Raw genomic sequence first — 19,485 nt, forward strand, 5'->3', positions numbered from 1 at the left:
TGTTTGCGTGTGTGGGTGCGCACGCGTGAGGGCTGAGCCATCTCAGGTTTTGTGTGGCTCTCCAGCCATCTTCCCCAGGCTGTCACCTCCCGTTCCTGTTTTCCGTGACCGTGTGGACGACAACCCTCAGCCCACCTGCTCCAAGAGGAGCTTCGGGTGGCGGCTGCTGTCCGACAGACCCTGCTGCTCGACGACAGACCCTGCGGGCGTTCCCGGGGTTCGCGGTGCTCCCGGGAGGCTCTTGCAGCAGCAGCTTCCAGACTGCGCCTCCAAAGGAGACCATGTGGATGATGTAGCCCCTCCCACCGACCCTGCTCAGGGTGGCCCTGGGCACACGCAGCCTGCTGTCTGCCCTTCTTCCAGACGCCCGTCCCCAAGGCTGTGCCCCACTGGGCTTTGCGTCTGGACCTGGTTCCTGGGGTGTCTGGGGGCAGGCGGGGCCTCTGACTCTCCCCAGCACCCGAGTCCTGACGCCTGCTGCCTCTGCTGGGTGGTGGGCAGGGCGGGGTGCTCGGGCCCAGGCCTGAGTCCAGTAGAGCCTTCGGGGGGGACTCGAGGATCCCCCTTTGGATCCTTGCCACCATCAGTTCTGTACAGAGACCCAAAATGACTGATCGTGAGATGCAGTCGTCGGAGCCCGGCTTCCAGTGCCCCCCAGCGAGCTCAAGTGTGAGACGCCGGTGCCGGCCTCTGGCCCAGGCTGCAGGCAGACAGGAGGCGCACCTGTGTCTCTGGGCGGCACGCCTCTGTCCTTCGCGCTGGAACAGCCCCGAGTCCGTGCTTGGACCCTCCCTGGTCTTCCTGGGGGAGAGCTCCGCCTTCCGCCTGCACGGGAAGACCAGTGTGGGCAGGGGCGTCCCCGCAGCTCTGCTCCTCCTGCCCCAGCTTGTCCCGTTTCTCAGGGCCGAGAGCCGGGGGGTATCCGACCCCTTGTTCCCCAGGTCACTCTGCCTGCCCCCCCAGCACTGGCTGGACCTCCACTGGCCGAGCCAACGGGGAAGGGGGACGGGGCTGCTGGGGCGCTCTGCTGCCGCCCCACACACCACGGACAGGAAGTTTCCCCCATTCGTGCGGCAGGCCAGGGAGCTGATGTCTCTGACCAGGTCAGGGTCCCCGCTGCGCTCACGGCCCCGCAGGGAGAGGACCCAGCAAAAGTGACCTCCCAGCAAACCGCCCCACGCAGGACTTCTCAGCCAGGGCAGGAGAGGCCAGGAGGTGGAGCTCAGAACGTGCCCGTGCCTTCTTGTGGCCCAGGCAGACGTCACAAATGAAATGCAGCGGCATGTTCTCTCGCAAGAGCCACTTGGGTCGCTGCTCCAGGATGAAGTTTCTCTGGGGCGGCTCCCTGCCAGGGACTGTGCTTGCTGTCCTGACGCTGGGGCGGCCCAGACTCCTGCAGAAGCCCAGGCTTCGTGCCCAGCTCTGCCGCCTCTGCCCGCCCAGGCCCTGGGTCTCCCCTGGGCAGGCGTGCCGCACTATCAGACCCAAACCTTGCTGTGCAACCCCCAGAACGCCCACACGGCTCGCTTCCTGGCTGATGGCGGTGCCACGTCTTGCTGGACCCCCATGGGCCCCACCCCTGGAGATGTGACCTCTTCCCCCACGGGGGGCCTTGCTCGGGTCACATGGCTTGCGCTGGTGACTGTGTGCTGAGGCCCAGTGACAAGGGACCCGGTGATAGCCTTTCTGACCTCCTCCTCCTCTGAGATCCTGGAGGGTGGGCAGGCGTCGCCGGTCACCCCTGCATGGACACCGACTTCTGTCTCCGACGTCCTGTGTCAGCGGCTCTCAGCAGCCTCTTTTCAGAGCGGCTCCAGGCTCATTCTCCACCACCAGTGGGAACGGGGTGGGCGGCAGTCGGGATCCACTTGGAGGACCCCAGGGCAGGACAGCTTCTCCAGGCTTGCCGGGGTGAGAAGCGCTGGGCTGCCTGACCCCTGGTTCTCTGGCTCCAGAGCCAGCTCTTGGGGACCCCTGACTCCCCAGCTCCTGGGACCCCACCACCCTCCTCAAGCCAGGCTGCAGGACGGATGGGGCTGCAGGACGGACGGGGCTGCAGGGTTCCCAGGAACAGGATTTAATACGATGATTAATACGACCTGGCTGGCCCTGCCCTGAGGGTGGGGCTACAGGGTGTGCCTGAGCCATCAGTTGACCCGGACGAGGGGTACCTCCAGCTGGGGGAGGTACAACTCTCCTGGGCCCTCCTGTCACCTTCAAGGGCTCCCACTGGATGGAATCCTCCAGAAGCCAAAGGATGCAGGTGCCATTGCTGCTGTCCACACCAAGGCAGGGAGCAGGGGCTGCCAGAGCCCAGGTCTGAGGGGCAGAGGGCAGATGTGGTCCACGGTGGGGGTGACCTGGAGTCCGGCCCAGCTGCTCCTGAGGGACTGTGGGCCTCCTTCTGCCCCCAGGATGATCTCCTTCTGGACCCCTGCCCAGGAAACTGTCCTCCTGGGTCAGCAAAGCCTCCTGTCCTGCTCTTGTCCACGGACGCCCACTTCTGCTGAGCCCCTGAGTGGCCCCTGGAGTGGCCGGACTGGGCAGTGGGATGCGGCCACGCCCTTGATCTGGCCTGAGATTCATTCCAGGGGAGGACCTGGGCCTGGCTCTGAGCCGGATGGAGAGGCTGGGCCACGGGCAGTGATTCCCGACGAGACCTGGCCCCCTCCTGCCCTGCCCACGGCCGGGCAGAGAGCAGCTGGCACGACCCTCCAGAGAGCTCTGCTGGGAGCAGAAAGACCAAGGCTCAGGCGCAGCACCCCACTCCTCCATGAAGGCCCCGGGGCCGGCCCGGCCCCTCGGGACAGCAAGGCACTGCTGCTGTCGGTGCTGGGGGGGGGGTGCTGTGGGGCCTGTGGCGTCCTGGGTGTGGCCGTGGCAGGTCCCAGGTAAGCGGCCTTTCCAGGAGGGCCTGCAGGCCACGCCAGACCACATGAGGGCCTGGGGCAGCCTGGAGCCAGCGGGGTAGGTGGGGACCGTGTGGCAGAAACAGAACGCGCCGTCGTCCTCGATTACTTTCTGGTCCCCAAGCTCCCGAGAGGGCAGCCGCACGCACGGGGGGGTGGCAAGCGCCGGGTCTGTCCTGGGATGCCTCCACCGCCAGGGTCGCGGTTCCGGAAGCGCTGGAAGGGGCACCCCAGCTCTTTCTTCAGGCGACGACGAGGGTCACGGATGCCGGCAGCACTCACGGTCACGCTGGCTCCTCGGACAGCTCGGTCTCTGGGCCCAGGCCCGGTGCGGAGTTCGGCAATGCGCAGGAGCACGTGAGCGACGGAGGCGATGTTCCGGCCGCTCGGGGTGGGGGCGCGGGCGGGAGTCGGGCTCCGAGTACCGGTTTGTTCTTCTTAAAGAAAAACCTGATTTTGCTCTGGCCTCCTAAGGAGTTCTGACCCCACGCCCCCAAGGCAATCTCGACATCGTGTGCGTCATATTCAAATGACCCGAGCCCTCTGGCCTGAGAGGTCCTGCGGGCCAGCCAGGCCCCACCACTGGCTCAGCGCTGCTGGCAACCTGGGATGCCCTCCCGCTCAGTCACAGCCCCGGGGCCTAAGGGGCAGTGGCTCGGAGGCTGGTGCCCGCAGATTCACGTGCCCGCACGTGTGCAAGCATACACTCAGATGTGAGAGTGCACACACACATGGACGTGTCCATGCACACGTGCACTTAAACACACAACATGGAGATGTGTGCTTGCACAGGCCACAGATACACACGTGACCACATGTGCACACACGCACACTCGTGAAGTCCTCACCTGGGACCCAGGGCCCATCCAGCCCCTCCAGCGTCCGACAGAGTGTGGGCATGGGGCTCTCCTGGCGCCAGGTGCCACAGTCGCACAGCGGGAAGATGCTGCCCGGGGCCAGCCGTGTGTGTGCATGGGTGTGTGTGCCGGTGCACACGTGTGTGTGAATGCAGGCGCAGGGAGAGCCACACCCGCGTGTGTCTGTATCGCACTGCCGCTAGGGGCGTGCTCGCTCCTGCTGGGTCACTTACACACGGCCTCATCGGGACTTGTGCTCAGGTGCCTGGGTGTGGGGCCAAGGCCAGGGGCCACTCACGGCTGGGGGACAGCTGCCTGGGGCCCTCCGTGAGCTCCCCCCACCCGCCCCAGTTCAGAGCCACCCAGGATGTGGGCGGCCTCCCTGGCCACCCCCTGGCTCTGCTCTGGCTGCCCCAGAATGGGGGGGTCGGGGGCCTGGCCCCACGGCGGGTCCTGACCCGAGGGCCGCGCCGCCCCCGCGGGCCCGTCTCGACTGACAGGCTGGCATTTCCCTTCCTGTGTGCTCTTTCTTCTCCCTGACGGGTCGACAAGCGCAGCCGTGTTCCCTGACAGACGGAAATATCAGACCCCAGGTACGGGGACAAAGCTGCCTTTAAACTTTAACGAGTGGCCATAATGGAAATAAAATGTAAAACTCGCCTTCAAGTGTGGGGTTTCTGTTTTATCGGAGAAAAAGTGCCTTAAATAATAAATAAACTACGCATTCCCACTCGTTTACATGCGTGAATATTTAAAACATGCAAAACTCTGGAAGACGCATTTGCCGGGAGTGGAGGGAAACACTTATTTAACTCCCCAAACACGTAAGTGAAGGGCGGTGGGCCGGGGCGGGAACGCAGAGCGCAGCATCTTCTGTGCGGACGGCGGGCGCGGCTCTGGGGACGGGCCTCCTGGCACGCACTGGCCCCGGCGTCCGTGCTGTGCCCGCCGGCCGCTCCCTGAACCCCGGTCCCCGTGTCCCCTGTGCCCGGTCTGCTGGGCCACTGCCCCGGACACGTGCCCATCCTGCCTCTCTTGGGACGTCCCTCGTTCCGTGAAGACCTCACCCCTGGTTGGGTGGCCGCTGGGCCCCGAGGCCACATGGTTCCCGGGACACCAAAACAGGGACAAAGGGACAAAGTGCCACCAACCAGGGGCCTCCTACAGCCGAAGTGGGCCCCTCTCGGGCTGCGGGCCGGAAGTCCGAAACCCCGGTGCCGGTCCCTCCGGGGACTCAGGGAGGCCCCTCCCGCCTCCGCCGGCTCCCAGGGTGTCCAGGCGACCCCCGACCTCTGCTCTGTGGTCACACAGCTGTCTGCTTCCCGTGTCTCCTCCTCCTCCAGGACCCCGGCGGCTGGATGAAGGCCCACCTCGTGCTCGGATGCCACCGTCCCAAAGACTCTATCCCCACATGAGGCCCCGGTCCCAGGTACCTGGGCTGAGGACCCACAGCTCTGGTGCACCGTGGAGCTTCCCAGGACCTTTTCTGGGCCGGGTCCCTCTGCCTGCGCCTGGGCTGACGCCCTCCGTGGGGTTCTGCCGGGGATGCCCGGGCCTCCACCTCCCTGCCCTCATCAGCTGCAGAGCCTCTGGAATCAACTGGCATTCGCCATCCCTCGGACACCAGGCGTTCCGCAGCTCCGAATCTGAGGACACTCGGGACCCAGTTCTCAAAACGCTGTTAGGCCCTGGAGTGCGTCGGCCACGTTCAGCGGGTGGGACGTGAGGGCCCTGCCACCGGCTGCGAGCACTTCAGAGCACGCGGACCGTGGTGGCTCCTCTCCACACCTGCTCTTCGTGGCGCCCAGGACAGGTGTGGGTGCCGGGAGGGACCGCGGGCCGGGCTGGAAGCCCTTCTGGGAGGGCTTGGCCTGCTGGGTCCCCGCGCCAGCCACCTGCCCTTTCCTCATCCCGTGGCCATGGCCCCACGCCCCAGCACGCCAGCGGCCACGTCCTTGGGTAAAGGGAGAGCGGGCGGGCAGACGGAACCCACGTGTGCTTTGTCAGGTCCTCTGCAGAAGTTCCTAAAGGTTTAAGAAGGAAGTGGTGTGTTTGGGGGCCCTGAGGAGAGTGAGAATCTCGTTGCCCGATAAGCAGCTTCCCTGTGGACGCCGGCGTTTCGGGCTTCTGTGATTCCCTGGCACGTGCCCGTCCCGCAGAACAGGAAGTGGCCCCGTGAGACCGGGCAGGAGGGCAGAGCCAGGACGGAGAGCCGGCCGGGCCCAGGTCTGTGCCCGGGCTCAGCAGGGCCCAGTTACCTGGCAATCCGCTCTGCTCCATTACCCCGCGATCTCGGAAACCCACTAGTGCTTTAATGATGATTCCTTCTGCTCACCCACCTGGGAGCGCTCAGAGTCACCGGTCAATTATTCATCGCCTCTCCCCCCCGGGACAGAGAGGCGGCCGGACGGCCCCCCGGCTGCCGAGGGCTTTCTGGCGTCGGTACATTAAATTTTAAACTCCCCTTTCAGGTATCGGGAAGGTCAAGCCCGAGGGACTGTGTGCTCTTGAGTCTTTGAGAGAGGACGGTCCCGGAGGTCCCTGGGACAGAGCTGGCCTCTGGGCTCCCCGGGGAAGAAGGTTCCAGAGCCGTAAGCACACCGGCCAGCTAGAGGGGGAGCGCCCCACAGGCCGGAGCGTATCGCGTTTGTTCCTAGTACCCCCGGAGCTCGGTGCGGAGAGCCCACGAGCCGGCAGGGGCCAGGTCACCCGTGGGGAAGCTGAGGTGCTGAGGTGTGGCTTCCTTTCGCAAGTGCCCGGGGGTCAGGAGGGGCGTCTGCGGAGGCCCCCGTCCTCGCTGGCGGACCACGAGTCTGCCACTCCCCCGCGGCTCTGCGTGCAGACAGACGGAAGGCTTCTGGGACGGCGGCCGCGGCCCGTTCTCATTACGGCCGGATAGAAGCCCGTGAAATTCTAACACTAACAACATCATTCCTTTCAGCAGCATCGCGGCAGAACGGCTTTACAACGCTGTTTTACGCGCTACATGTGCACCATAAATATTTCCATAAAAACATGCATTAAAATAGAAAAGTGGGCCCCTGGATATCAGAGGTTGGGAGGGGGAACCCGCAGCAAAGCCATGTGGCAGCCTGCTCAGTGGGAGCCGCTGCGGCCGGGACTTTCCAGGGGGCCTGGGAGGCAGAGCGGTGCCCCTTCCCCTCCCCCACGCTGAGCACCTGCCACGCCCACCCCGCTGGCCTCAGCTCTGCCTCCAGGCTGTGTCCGCCCTCCTAGGGGCTGCCCCTCTCTGGACCCACACCTGGGGTTCGTCCCGCCCAGCCTCCCCTCCTAGCTGCCCCTACTTGACCCCAACCACATACTCCTCCTGGCAAGCCCTTCCCAGCCAAGCCCCCTTCAAGTTGGACCCGCCGGGCAGGGTGGGTGTTCCCCAGTGGGCCCTGCTCAGAGCAGGACGGTCCGTCCCTCTCACGGCACCTGTGTGCACATTAGCTAACTCATCCCCGCGCCACAGCTGCCCCACTTGGGAAGTGGGCACAGAGATGTTAGGCAACCTGCCTAGGTTCACACAGCCGGGAAGTGGGGGACGCCTGGCTCCGGACCCCTAGGTCCCTCCTCTCTGGCCACCCCTGCTTCAGGACCACGCCAGGCTTCACGACTACGTCTCCTGCAGGGGTCTCGGCTAGGGCGGGGGGCGCAGCTGCAAGTGTGGTGCCCTGGTCTCCTGCCAGCTGGATGCTTCGGAGCCCATGATGCCCATCTCTGTCCCCGGCTCTGCTCATTCCTCGGCCAGAGGGGACCAGCCACACGGCTGCCTGGGCAGAGCCCCCCACACCCACAGCCTCGTCCGGGGCTCCAGGCTCCCCTCCCATCGGCCCCGCGCACCCGCCTCCTGGCCGTGGATGCAGCCCTGGGCACAGCCTCGGAGACCCCACCCCCATAGGACCACAGCCCTCCCCTTGTGTCTTCCCTGCCAGAGCTGCAGCCAGAGACCCCAGCACGTGAAGACTCCTGTGTCCCTGTCCCTGGTCCCCCTCCTGTCGGTCCAGAGTTCCAGGACATTTTTTTGTAGGTCCCTGGAGGCCATGCTTTCGAGCTCACTGTGGGCAAGGTGAGGTCTCTCCGAGGTGACAAGGGGGAGGTGGCCGCAGGGCAGCTGGACCCCCCCCCCCGGGCCCCAACACGGCCGGAGAGTGGAGGACAACGGGTTTTTCTGCTGAGCTGAGCCGGGAGCAGGCTAGTGTGGCATCCAGGCAGGGGTGAGGGGAGCAGGGCTGTGTCCTGAGAGACGGAGGCTCCGAGGGACAGTGCTGCAGGAAGCCCGTAGGCATGCCGCCGTCCCTGCGTTCCTGGGGGCAGCAACAGCGGACACCCCCTAGGAAGAGAGGTCAGGTGGAAGACAGGAACAGGGCAGGAGGCGGCCCGGGGACGCCCCTGCGCAGCCCTGCTCCTGGGCCTCCGGGAGAGCGGAGCGGACCTCCCAGCTGCCGGCCCGGGGGCAAACGCGGGAGAAGAGCCAGCTCTGCGCCCAGCCCCGCACCCCGGCTGGATCCCGCGCCCAGGAAGCCTCATGCCCGGAGCCCCCTGGTGGTGAGTGGCCACCACTGCAGCGGGTGGTGCTGGGCGGGACCCCAGGCCCGGGTCCCCCCACCTCTGACCTCTGGGGTCGGCCTCTCTGATGTCTGCGGACCCGAGCCTGTGGCCCACGAGGCTCCGGGCAGGAGGGTCGGAGTCAGGAAACGAACCTGGGAAACCGGCGACGTGTGACCGCCGGACGAGGTCAGGCTGAGTCGTCCCAGGCCGCGCGGGGACGGACACAGGAACGCGGCGCGGCTGGCGGGGCCCCCAGTGACAGGCCGTCCTGGGCGGCGGCTGACCGCGGCGCGGAGGGTGTGCAGAGAGAACAGACGCAGAGTCCGGGACGGCGCCGGAGACCCTGGCCCGACCCAGAGCCGTCCTCCGGATGGAGGCCCGGGCTGGGGCAGAGAGCCGGCCGTCTGCCGCGGAGCAGGTGTGCGCCCGCGGGGGCGCCGGTCGGGGTTCTCCGGGCAGGGGTGCAACATGCGTGCAGCTGTGCCTCCAGAGGGACAGCCCCGAGCCGCTCTGTCGTCCTGATGGGCGCCGCCCCCGCGTCTGTGGGGAGCCGGACCCCCGGGGGCTCCCCGGAACACCATCGACTTCCCCTCAGGTCCCGTCTCCAGCCTGGTCACGGGGCTGTGGGGGTGTTGGCTGTGGTCTCCCGGGGAGTCCCCCTCATCCCCCCACGCCTTGCCCAACCCCCGGGATGGCTGCCCGGCCGAGGCTTCTCTGAGGTGCGTCGCCGGTCCTGGCTCTGGGGTCCGAGGGCCATGGCGTCCCGTGTCCCTGCGGTGGCTGGCGATCAGGGCCGCCGCTGAGTCTCTGGAACGTCTCTGAGACTCTGCAGCCGTCAGCAGCACGCGGTCCCGGGCTGGGGCGCTGGGCTCACCTGCACACGGGGGACGACGGGACCCTCCGTGGGGGGAATGACAGAGCCGGTCCCATATAGTCCTCTCTGCCGCAGGCCCCCGTGAGCCGGGCTTGGAGGACTCCAGTCAGGCCCCTCGTCGGCGGTGGCCGAATGTGAGGCTCCCGGGGCTCAGCACTGCCCTCAGGTACCGGCTCCTTTTCTCTCCTCTATCTGCCGGCGGCTCAGCAGCTGGACGAGGGTGGTGGGGGCCACGGGGACCCAAAGGTGTGCATGTGGGGAGCCTTCGCACCCCCTACCCAGGGGCCAGCACCACTCAGGACTGACCTTCCCTGTGCCCCCTGCCCCAGCCCCTCACACCGCACGTGTCCACCATGCCTGGCTGTGGCGTGTCCCTGCTGGGCAGCGTTCCTGGACACCGTCCCCCAACACACACAGCCGACCAGAAGGAAACGTGTCCCTTCCAAGGTTCGAAGCTCAAACCCCACCCCACCTGGGTGCCCATGGAGGGGACCCAGGGGCAGAGGCCCTGAACCTGTGGCAAGAGGACCGTGGTCTGCGGAGAGTGACCCGTCACTCAGCGGTGTGAGCACGGAGCTTCACGGCAGAAGGGACTCCGCCGATGGGGCTGTGCTAGATGCGTGGTGGGTCCTGGGGACCCAGGTGGGCCCGTTATCATCCCTGAAGAGGGAGCTGCGGGTCAGGGGTGGTGGGGCCATGGGAGCAGGGGTCAGAGGGATGAGGGCACAAGCCAGGGAGCGCAGGCACCTCTGGACCCTGGGGACGGCGAAGCCACGCGTTCCCTCAGAGCCTCTGGAAGGAGCTCAGGAGGTCCCACCGCGGGAACCAGCCCCTGGCCCAGTTGAGGGGCCTCGGCATCAGGTGAGTCCTGGCCCACCTTCCCGCAGTGACACGGCCCCAGGCCCCGCGATTCTCTCCTCTGGGCTTCATGCCACACCTGCAAACAAGGTGGCTGTTGTCCCCACCTGAGCGGAGGAGGGACAAGACGTCCGAGGCCCCGGGTCCTTCGGTGCAGCCAGGAGCCCGCGTGGGTCAGGTAAGAGAAGTTCCCCGGGGCGTCTGTACGTGCTGCGTCCGCGCGGGTCGTACCTTTTACAGGATCGTTCATTTGCTTCTTTGCTCTGGAAGAGCGGCTGGACATGGAGCAAACGGCAGTCTGGGTCGTCTCCACTTTGAACCGCTCCTGTGGAACTACATCTCCCACGTGTTCCCCGTTAACGGGGCAGGCGTGAGCAGCTGCGTGTCCTTGCCCTGGACCCGCCACCCCCGGGCGGACGCACACCCCCATCAGTGAGGGAGGGACTTCGTGCCACCGTCCGGCTGCCGCTCCCGGGGGACCCCATGCGGCTGCAGGAAGGGGGGCTGGACGCATCTCTCTTGGGTGCGGGAAACGGAGACCGAGCCCCCTCTTGGCGGCCAGGGCGGGGGAGGGGCTGGGGTCTGAGGCAGGAGAGTCTGTCCTAAGATTTTCCACAGCCACTTCCCTGGAGCTGGAGCCTCTTGGATGTCCGAGATGCGCTCACCAGGGTGGGTCTCAGACAGTGGGCGGGCGTGTCTTTTGGGCATTTTCTCTGCTGGGAAGAATTAGGCAGAAGCGGGGCTCAGAGCAGCCCCTTCCTCCCGGGGGCAGGGGCACATCCTGGGGACAGGTGGTGCTTGCCGTGGGGAGGAAAGTCGCGGGTCTCTCTTACTGTATTAGGATGACAGCTCGTCTAGGCAAGAGCGGGAAGTGAGGGAAGCGTCTCCGTTGGTGGCAAACGGGAGACAGAGACGAGCCCGCGGGCGCAGAGCACATTCCCACACGCCACAAGGTACCGCGCGGTCCTCGGGACACGGGTGTCCACGGTTCCGTAACCGCCGCCCCGTCTGTGCCAAACCAGCACGGATCAGCCACCGGATTTAGGAACGTGGACTCCCAGGGAGACGCCACACGCCGTCTGGGGGCCCGGAGCACCCACGGCCCAGCGGGCCTTCCCGGCGAGGGCTGGGACCCTTGGCGGCGCGGCACGGAGGGCCCCTGCGCCCGGTGTCAGCCGCGATTCGCCACGCCGCATAAACGCTCTAAACGCCGCGACGTTTCCCAGATTGTTTTACAGCGAAGGTCGGTGTCAGTGTTCTGCTTTGAAACATTTAAGAAACAACAGTTTATGGTCTCCGGTCTTCACGGTCTGGGAGACCAAAGACCCTGCTTGCGTCCGCCCAGCCGCTGTTTGAAATTCCAGAGGAACGCCGTCGTGCTAGGGCCGGAGAATGTCCCGCGGAGGAATCCCCCAGATCACTCCAACATGTTTCTGGTTTCATGTCCCCGCCCTAAGGAAACGCGTTTGTGTTCTCAGGCAGGGATTCGAAATCCTCGGAAAGCGGGTATTTTTAGACGAGCACATTGGGAATACGGTCACCCATGGCAGCCCCCGTGGAAGACGCAGCCACGCCACTCCCCGGGGCTCTGAGCCCGGACGTGCGGAAAGGTGCGCCCGTAGCTGGTCCACTCCCGTGTGGACGCAGTGACCTCCCCAGCCGCAGGGTTTGGGAGACAGGCTTCCCGGTGTGTGCGGCTGCCATGCATGTGCTGCCTGTGTGCCGAGTCGGGAGCCGGGCTGCGTGTCTGCACACAGAGTCTGGGGGTGCACGGGGGGCCCGTCTGCATCCATGCGGTGCGTGGCCAGGCCTCCTGACTCGGGGCCGCCCGCTTGCTCGGGCTGGGCTGGGGTGGGGGCCCAGGCTTGCAGACCCCCGGGGGGAGACAGGCGGCATTTCTATTCCTCGGAACAAACGTGAGATGCAGATCAGCGTGAGGGCAGAAATGCAGATCCCGGAGGTGTGTTCCCAGAACCGCAGCTGTCTGCACTGCCGGGGGCTCACTGGAGCCCCATAGTGGAGGTCGGGGGCCTGCGCTACTCCGCGTGGGGGTGCTGGGGAAGAGGTGCTGTTCCGAGTTCTCTGTGGGCTCCCCAGCACCCCTCACACGGCTGTCTGTCCTCACGCTGTGCGGGAGAACAGCAGCTGCAGCGTCTTTGTGGGCTGGGCTGTGGTTTAGAGCAGGTGTCTCTTGTCCAGACTCGAGATGCTCCCAGCCCGGGAGCCCACGGCCAGCCAGCATCTGTTTCCCCGGCTCAGGGAAGCCTAGAATATCACTGAGAGCCCAAGGCAAAGTGCTGGGCTCGGCCTCATATCCTGATAAGGTGGCTGGGGTGGGCCACGGCCGGCGGAGGGACAGACCGTGTGGGAGCCGCTGTCCCCAGAGCCAAGCAGTGGCCCAGGAAGGGCCCGAGGCTTGAGCTGGCCCCGGGGGCGGGTCTCTCACCAGAGCTGCAGCGTGACTCTTGATGCTACTCTCTAGTGAGGGAGAGGGACGGGCAGGCTGTGCGTGCTGGTGAAGTGTGAGCCATGAACCGTGTCACATAACCACGCGGGTTAGTTTGCTGGGGGCCTCACAGACCCCACAGACGCGCAGCTTAACCACCAGTCCATGTTCTCTCCATCCTGGACTCTGGGGTCCGAGGTCCGGCACGCACAGGGCTGGTTCCCTCGGAGGCCTCTTTCCCTGGCCGTGGACAGTGGTCCTTGCGCTGTGTCCTCACGTGGGCGTCCCTCTGTGCATGGCCCCATCCCCCTTTCTCATAGGACTCGGGTCAGACGGGCTCAGAGCCCGTTCCAACAACCTCACTTTCACTCGGGGACCCCGTAGGGACCCTACTTCCCAGTTAGTCACACTCTGGGGTCCTGGTGGCTCGATCTCCTGCTAGCTTTTTGGGGGGAATAATTCAATCTGTTACAATGCGTCCTGTGCGACATTTTGGGCATCTCAAGCTAAAAAGTTATTTGTTGCTTGTCTAAACTGTAAGCACAATTGTGCACTCTGTTCTGCTCTGCGAAGTCTGGCCACGGCCCTCACTGCCGTCAGCAACCACCCCCAGACGCAGATCAGGTCCCGAGGGGACGGAGGGCTCGGACCTGGAAACCCCTGCGGCCCGCCGGGCCGACACTGGCGTTCCTCAGGGGGTGGGTGCGCCCCGCGTCCGGGAGGAGCTGTAGGTGGACGGCGAGAGCCGTGGGTTCTGTAGTCCCGTCCCTGAGCGCCCAAGAGCACGTGCGTACCCTGCCCTTCTCGCTGGGTGGACACAGCCCTGGGGACGCACAGGAGGTTCCCTGGGCGCTGATGAGCTGCTCTGCAGCCCTAAGGAGATTGGATTTTGGATGGTTGATGAAGGGGAGCGAGGGCCCGGACGGCCTCTGGTTACAGTTTAGGAAAAACACAGGGCGAGTCTCCAGGTCAAAAGGCAGGACAACGAAGGTGGTTCACAGTTTGGCTCCATGTCCGGATGCTCCTCCCGGGGCCGCCAGCCCGGCGTAGACTTGGGGGCAATTAAGACGCGGGCCCCTCAGCATGGCCCCGTGGCTGGGTGGGGGCCGGGTGGCCCCTGGGGTTCCCGAAGGCCAGGCTGCACCCCCAGCCGCAGCCTGGGGAGCCGCTCCCCGGTCTCAGCCTGGAGGTTGGGAAGGGCCGATGCCGGAATTTTCAGCCGAGGAACCTCCGATCTATTAACTTGGTTCAGAAGCTCACGCGTCTGTTATTCATGCAACTTTGATCTAAAAACCTGTTTGTTTACATTTTATGACATTATAAATCTCTGGAGGGCAGGCGTGATATTTTTATGATACCTAATAAGGATTCTCTTGTGAACGTGTCCAGGGGTGGGGAGGGTCTTTACTGCCGCCCGCCGGGCCTTCCCTCCCCTGGGCCTGCTCCTGCTCATCGGCGGCCCACATGCGGCTCGCAGATGCGGCTTCCGAAGGACAGCTGTGGGGGGGGCTCTGGCTGCAGGCGTGGGGCGGCCGCGGAGCGCAGGAGCCCACGACGGCCGTGAGCCGGACGGCCAGGACACGGACCCCGCAGCTGGTGGTCCCCGTGCAGGAGGGATGCCCCACGCTCGTGTGGCCTGACGGCTTCCTTGCAGGGTCCACGGCAGGCTTTTGTGGGGGCAGAGGTGGGTCCCTCCCTCTGCCTGCTGCCAGCGTGCGGCTGGGAAGTCCGTCACTCACACAACCCTCGTCTCTGGCCGGAGGGAGACCTTCACTAGAAGTAGGGCCAGGCCGGCGGGGCAGCCACACCTGCTCCTGTCTTCCTCCGGGGGATGCTGAGCACAGGCTGCCCGGCCCTCCGGGACTCCAGACCAGCGTGGGGAGTGCCCAGCAGGCTGGGATCAGAAGAGCAGGTAGACATTGTCCCGAGATGCCCAGCATGGGGGTGTGGGAGGGACCGGAAGCTCAGGGCCCCGCTGAGGCCCGACTGTCCGGGCGAGGAGGCAAGAAGGCGAGCAGGCAGGTCCCTTCTGGGTTGTTTGGAGAGGGGACGCTGAAGCCACTTTATTCTGGGACGTCTGTGACCGAGGAGTCAGCAGGCTGCGGTGTGGGCTGGCAAGCACGGCTCTGGGCTCTTGGGGCTGGTCCCCGTGTCATTTCTCAGGGGACGGCCGTCTTTATTGCCACACTCACCTTCCCAGAGAACAGGGATGCGTTTTTGTTTTGTTTTGAAAGATTTTATTTATTTATTTGACAGAGAGAGATCACAAGAAGGCCGAGCGGCAGGCAGAGCGAGAGCAGAGAGCCCGATGTAGGGCTCGATCCCAGGACCCTGGGATCATGACCTGAGCTGAAGGCAGAGGCTTTAACCCACTGAGCCACCCAGGAGCCCCAAGGGATACAGTTTTTACCCAGCATCCCTAGTGCTTAGCGATCATACCTGCTGATGGGGGCAAATATATTCAAAAAGAAATATTGATTATGTACAGGAGGAAAAGAGGAACAAATTGGTCATTAACCCTTCTGTGTCGGAGAAAACCCTCCCCGGGCCAGCGGGTCGACGTGAATGCGTGCAGGGGCTCACAAAGGCCGTGGGGTGCTGGGATCGTCTGTGATCAACAGTGTGCTGGGCTAGCGGCGTTCAAGCCCCCGGTTTCTAAAACGGCCAACCCCGTGGGGCTGGAGACCTCTACCCCAGCGAGGACAGCTTCCTCTCTCCACGTCCCTGCGCGATGCAGGGCCCGGGGCGCACGGCAGGCTCGGCTGCACTCCTCCCGCCGGCACACGCAGGCCTGGCCTCTGCGGGCTCTTCCCTGCCTCTTCCCAGTGCCTCCTTTCCAGAGCTGGGCGCACTAGGTTTTCTGAACCAAAATTCAAGACCGTCCACTGGGAAGCGGGGCTGAAAGCTCTGGAGGCCAGGAGCCCAATGTCAGGGTGTTAGCAGGCTTGGTGCCCCCGAGGTCTCCCTCTGGCACGCACGAGATGTCTCCTGGTCTTCACAGGCCTGTCCTCTGTGTGTCCCTGCTGGTCTGTAGGGAAGGCCCAGACCTCACTATGTTTGATGTGGCCAGAGGCTGTGGGTGTCATCCTAGGACAGAGACTGGGGGACACGGGACAGGAACCCAGGACCCAGACAGGGGTTGAGGCCATGGGACAAGGGTTGGGGACACAGGGCAGGGACTGGGGGACGAGAGAAGTCTGGCAGGGGCTGTGTTTCAGGCAGGGCTGAGTTGAGGCTGGGGCGCAAGGTAACAGGAGGGGTGACCTGTGCCATGAGAAGGAGGCCCAGGCAGGTGTGAGGCGGCCCCTGCCAGGGTGGTTGGGGACAGCGTCCCAGGCTGGGGACAAAGGGGACCCCAGACATGTCGTGTGCTCTAGAGACAGTGCGGGATAGAGGGGCTGGTGCCCTTGAGAGGCGGCATGCGGGGCCTGGCGTGGGCTCCTCAAGGGCAGGGTGGTGGCCCAGGACAGCTCTGCGGGCGCGGGAGACTCAGGCATGTGGACCCCGGCCCTGAGCCTGTGGACAGGGGCTGAGCAGGCAGGTTTGCATGTTGTGGGAAATGCCCTGCACAGTGGGCTGCGGTCCCCACCCCAGGTGGACAGCCCGTGCCTCTCGGTCACCTGAGCCAGTTATGTGCCGGCCACTCCGCCGTTGCAGGCAGTGGGTCTGGACCAACGTCCGTCCATGTACTGGCACCACGGCATCGGGCAGCACCGTCTCAGCCCCTAAACGCAGGGGGTCCAGCAGCCCCCGCTGCCACCCCGGAGAGCCTGGCGCAGAGTTGAGTCCCCAGGCTTGGAATGGTGGCCCTGTGACCTGGAGGGGAGCACTGGGGACCCGCCGTGCCGGCTCTGCTGTGGCACACGCCTGTCCGCGCCCGCCGGGAACCCGGGGTGAGGGGCAGCAGGCAACGCGAGGCCGGGGACGCTGCAGGAGCTGCCGATGGCGCCGAGGCGGGGCCCGTGGGACGCGATGAATGACGCAGAGTCGGAGCGGGCACAGCACCTCCGTCCTGGGCCGCGCCGGGGCTGGTCCCCGCGGATGGGCCCCAGTGTGCAGCGGGGTCTGCTGTGCCTTTGACCCTCCGCCGCGAGGTTAAGCCACGGCAAGCCCGCCGGGAACCCACTCTTCATCTTTCATGCGGGAGGATTTTCGGGCAGAAAAGGCGGATAAACCCAATACGGCGGATAATGAAAGCCGCGAGCGCGCACACATCTGCGTCTGTGATCTCCGGGGCCGGAGCCGCACACGCGATCACACGGGGGCCGGCCGGCCGGGGCTCCGCGTGCCCCTGACGGCTGGGAAACCGGAACCCTAGAGCACGTATCGGATGAGCTGCTAATGTTGGAAAACAAGCAGGAACCATGCTCAGCGGCTCTGTTTTATGGCTGCTCTTGAAGTCTGAGTTTGCGACTGTAACCCAACGCCCCTGGTCGGGAAATGGGAAGTCCAGATGACTGGGCCGTTATCACACGGAGCCGCCGGGCCCACGTTGGCCTTGACGGGAAGAGCCGTGGCGTGGACCCTCGGCGGGCCCAGTGGCCAGGGCCCCGTGCGCGCAGAAGCTCTCCTGCTATCCTCATGGCAGGAGCCTTGTGATGGCGTGGGGGTGGGGGGCTGCCTCCGCGCTGAGACCCTTCAACGGGGAGCTTGGCCGGCAGCTTGTCTGGCTCGCTGCTACCTAGAAGGCCGCACCCCCAACGGCCCTCTGAGCCCGAGGAGCCCCAGCATCTGTTGGGAAGAGGGTCTTTAGGGATGTAGTTGGTTAGGACGAGGTCATCGGGGAGGCCCTCAACCCCACACGGTGTCCTAAGGGGAGAGCAGGACACCGGGCACATGCAGGGAAGTACGGGAAGGTGACACAGAGCTGGGGCCATGGGAGAAGCCTGTCCTGAGGGGCGCCGAGGACCACCAGCCCGGGCCAGCGGCTGCGGCCTCTGGAGGAAGCAGGCCCGCCGGCACCTGGGTCTCGGACTCCAGCCTCCAGATCCTGATTCAGGAAGAGACAAGTTCCTGGGGTTGACGCTCCAGCCCGGTGCGGGGTCCCAGTGGCCCCGGGATATCACGCGGCAGCCGGTGCAGCTCAGAGCTCAGTGCACCGTCAAGGCTGGTGCCCACGGCCCCGCCCGGTCGCTCAAGCCCGGCAGACATTTGGGCTTGTGGGGGCCCCATCCGGGGGAACTGTGCCTACAGTTGGGGTGATGGGATTGCCCAGCCCAGGGAGCAGGGATCTTCTCAGCCTGAGAACTGGCCGGTAGGATGTGAGCAGCCCACAGCCGAGGAGATGGACCAGGGTGAGCCTGGAGAACCAAGGATGCTCGAGGTGGGGGGTCTCGCCTCTGTGTTGGGGCCGATGGTGTGGGGGCTGCCGACCCACCTCTGCTGCCCTGGACACGGCTGGTGAGGTGCTTGTGGGGTCGAGGAGTCGTGCGTGCAGGGAGTCTGACGGAGCCGGACCCTCCCTGGTCAGTCTGCCCCATGTCATCCGGCCCGCTGTGGGGCAGGCGGGACAGAGGGCAGAGGGAGGTGGGGTGGAGCACGCCCGAGGCCATCCCCCGAACGCCAGAAGCCTGAAGCGATGGGGTGGGGGTGGCTCGGCCACTGCTCAGAGTGGGGAGCTGGCCGACGGGCCGGGGGGTCGCCCGCGAGTGGACCTCAAAGCAGGAACCCAGGCGTCCGCAGGCACCCACCTGAGGCCAGAGCTGTCCCCTGCCCCCTCTCCTCTGTGGTTCTGGGACATCCTGGGATCCAGACGTCAACTGGGCATGGCAGGGAGGGGGGCCCTGACAGACCTACCCCGACCCCGACACTATCGTTCAGAAGGGACAGAGGAAAACACACATGGTGTGACCGAGAGGCTCAGGCAGGGCTCGGCCCACGCTCTGCCCACGCCGTCTGGCTCACCGTCTCTGTCCCCGCCCTGCCCGCGCTCAGCCCCGTCCGGCCTGCTGGCCGCCCATGCGGCGTTTGGTGGCCTCAGGGTCTCGCACCCCACGGCCTAGCTGTGTTTTCTGGTGGGGGAGAGCAGGGGCACAGCTGTGATCTCTGAGTCTCAGCAGAGCCGTGTCCTGGGCCGTGGACCCAGGAAGACGATAAAGAGGCCCAGAGTGTGTCCGGGAGGGGCACGGAGCCCTCCGCTCCCCCCGCCCCGGCGCGGTGCCGGCATCTCCTGTGTGCCTGACGCCATTCTCGCCGAAATGTGCCACTGAGGAGCGGCCTGCCCCCGTCACACGCTTTAATCAGCCCTTCAGTGCGCACCTGGGCCGGGGTTCCAGAGAGGCCAGGAGACCAGGACAGAGGTGGGGGTCCCGCGGGGCGACCATGCACCTCCTGGTTGGATAAGGACGTGGGGAGAAGGACAGAAGCGCCCCTGTGGGGCATTAGGGCGAAGGCAAGTCCATATGCGGCCCCAGCCTTGTTCCCCAGCCTGTCCCCCAGCCCCAGCCCCAGCCCCCAGCCCCCAGCCCCAACCCCAGCCTCTCTCAGCGGCCCACCCCCAGCTGTGGGGCGCCTCCCGAGCGGGCCGGTGGGAGGCTCGGCACGTGGTGTGAATTGGACCTTTATGAGCGTTGTAGCACTCGCCGGGGAGATTTCTGGGCCCGGCGCCCTGGCCTCTGGGTTATGAATGGGGCCCTCAGCCGTTTCCTCTCATTTAACTTATCATTTGTGCCATCTTTCAACGCCAGGCTGCGGCGAGCAGTGCTGGCATGTGGGCCTGCCCAGAGCGTTCCTGCAGCGAGCCGGGATGGGGAGAGCAAGGCAGACGCGCGGCTGCCCTTCCCCCAGGGCTGGGCTGCAGTGTGGGTCCCCTCCGAGCCCACCCGTCGTGGGGGAGCCTGGCTTGCGGAGGACAAGGTGGCGCCAGGGAGGAGGGGCCTCCGAGAGCCCCCGTCAGATTCCCAGGTCTCAGGGCCAAGACCCACAGGCGAGAGTTTCCAGGTGAGTGACGTCGCTGTCCTCCTGGCCGGTGCCGGTCACACCACGGCG

This window comes from Mustela putorius, unplaced genomic scaffold (assembly GCF_011764305.1).
Source record: "Mustela putorius furo isolate JIRA1106 unplaced genomic scaffold, ASM1176430v1.1 tig00003853_pilon_pilon_pilon, whole genome shotgun sequence".
Lineage (NCBI taxonomy): Eukaryota > Metazoa > Chordata > Mammalia > Carnivora > Mustelidae > Mustela > Mustela putorius.